Source organism: Lipotes vexillifer, unplaced genomic scaffold (assembly GCF_000442215.2).
Source record: "Lipotes vexillifer unplaced genomic scaffold, Lipotes_vexillifer_v1.1 scaffold1158, whole genome shotgun sequence".
NCBI lineage: Eukaryota > Metazoa > Chordata > Mammalia > Artiodactyla > Lipotidae > Lipotes > Lipotes vexillifer.
The window spans coordinates 919,976-922,805 of record NW_006793745.1 but is presented as its reverse complement, the minus strand read 5'-3'; positions in this window follow the sequence as shown (position 1 = coordinate 922,805).

The window sequence follows — 2,830 nt, the reverse complement described above, 5'->3', positions numbered from 1 at the left end:
CAGCAGGAAGATATAATAATCCTAAGTAAGTATGAACCTAATAACAGAACTTCAAAGTAATATGAAGCAAAATTTGACAAAATTAAAGGAGAAAACAAGTTCACAGTTACAGTTGAAGATTCTCACCCACCTCCTTCTGTAATTGATACAATAAACATATAAAACCAATACAAATATAAAATATTTGAACCTATCAAACAAATTGACACTTATTAGAACACTAAGGCCAGTGGCTGCAAAATACACATTCATTTCAAGCGCACATTGCTTATTCAAGAACAATCAACTGTACACTGCCCAAAAACAAAGATAACTACGAAATTCTCAAATGCCGAGAAATTAAGCAACATACTTCTAAGTAACCCATTGATCAAGAAAAAATCAGAATGGAAATGAGGTACTTGGAATGGAATAATAAAAATACAACCATTCAAAAGTGGTGGAATTCAGTTTACAACAGTGCTTAGATGGGAATTTATAGCTTTAAATGTATGTGTATGGGACTTCCCTGGTGGTCCAGTGGCTAAGACTCCGTGCTCCCAATGCAGGGGGCCTGGGTTCCATCCCCGGTCAGGGAACTAGATCCCACGTGCTGCAACTGAGAGTTCACATGCTGCAACTAAAGATCCTGCACGCCGCAACAAGGATCCTGCCAGCCACAACTAAGACCTGGCACAGACAAATAAATAAATAATTTTTAAAAATGTATGTGAAGTAATGTTTCTTTCTAAAATGTTTAGTAGAAGCACTTCATCAGTGAAAACATGCAGCAGGATTTTTAACAGAGGATTCAGTTTTTTCAACAGATCTAAGACTATTCAGATTTTCCTTTTTTATTTTTTACTGTATGTTTTATGTTAGCTATGGCCTTGTCATATAGGACACCATATATATTCAGGTGTGTTCCCTCTATATTCACTTTGTTGAGAGTTTTTATTAGAAATGGATGTTGATAGCTCCCTGTCAGCCATACGATCCTGAGGGTAAACAACCAATACTCTGCAGTGTACTGTGTTGCTTGCATTTTTTACAGATTGTGGTTTGTGTTTTCACATCCTGTAATGTCTGCAAAACGCCCATCTGCATCTGCTGCTTCTAGTAGGAAGAGGAAGGCAATTACTCTTGAGATAAAACTCAAGGTAATTGCCCAGCACGAAGGTGGCAAGCCAGTAATGATCATCGCACACGAGTTAGGAATTTTCCATTGTTGATAACGATCTTAAAGGATAAGAAGTGAATCAATGAGGCAGTGAAACAGCATCAATTAAATACACCATCATCACGAAGAAAGGAGCTGGGCTAATTGATGATATTGAAAAATTACTTGTCACGTGGAAGACCAGATACAGAAACGTACACCACTTAGCTGACTGATGACCCAAGCTAAGGCAAGAAGTCTTTTCGATTCACTCTTCATACACAAGTGTTTACAGCAGGTCATGGGAGGTTTCAGTGCTTCAAAAGCATCATCATTTTCATAATGTGAAATTCAACAGTGAGGCAGCAAGTGCCGATGCTAAAGGTGTTGAAGCTCTTAAGGAAGAGCTACATAGGATGATGGTGGATGAGAAATATTTGCCAGGACGAAAAGTTAATATTGATGAAACAAGCTTGTTCTAGAACTGTATGCCAGAACATACATACATTCATGAAGAGTCCAAGACAATGTCAGGCATTCAGAGACCATTTAACACTGCTTTTGGGTGGAAATGTCGCAGGGTTCAAATTAAAGCCTTTCCTAATGTGCCCATTAGAGAATCCTAGAGCATTCAAGAATGTGAGCAAGCATACACTTGCAATTTGTTATTACCGTAATAAGAAAGCCTGGAAACAGTAGCATTGTTTGGAGACTTTTAACTGTTTGTCACAGGCAAGAGAATATTGTAGGCAAAACAACAGCCCCTTCCAGCTGATCTTGGACAAAGCTCCAGGGCATCCACAGCATGTCTGTGACGTGCATCCTGATGTAAAGGTTGTGTATTCGCTTCCAAACACAAGCATATGCTCTAAATGTGAACCATCACTGCAGCATGGGAAGAAGTCACACAGCAATGCGTCAATGGCATTTGGAAGAAAGTTCTGAAGACCTACATGGACGCACTGAAAGGCTTTTAACAAAGATTCTACTGTTGCCGAGATAGTAAAGTAACCAGATGCTAGTGCTTGGGAAGCAGTTAGAATTGGACGTTGATAAAGAGGATATTCATGAGCTTCTCGGCATCGAGGCTGCAGAGCCTTCCAATGAACAGCTGATTGAACTGGAGGAAGAAAGAAGTTGTTGAGGCAGAGGAAGAAGTTATACCCGAGGCACCAAGAAAGTTCACAGCAGAGAAACTGGCAGAGGCGTTTGCTGCTGTCACCAGTGGTGGACGCAAGTTAGAAGAAATGGATGTTAATTACAAGAGATTGGCAAGACCTGGCAGGCAGATACAGGAAGCTCTTGCTTACCATAGAGAAGAAAAACTGTGCAGTCAAAACTGGTTATCTTCCTGAAGAACAAACAGTATGCCTGCTAAACCAAGTGTCAATGCCCCAGGTCTTTCTACCGGCTATTCTCAAGCCTCATCAGAAGAGAGACTGATGACCCTGTGGCTATAGCATCCCCACCATCCAGCAGTTAACTGTAGTTCAATCCTTCAGAATTCTTCAAATCCAGTGTGCTTTCAGCTGGGCACACTCCTGGTGAGTACCCATACAGCCATTCTGTTTTTCACTTTCAAGTACAGTATCCAATAAATTACATGAGATATTCGACACTTCATTATAAAACAGGCTTGTGTTAGATGATTTTGCCCAACTGTGGGCTAATGTAATTGTTCTGAGCACATTT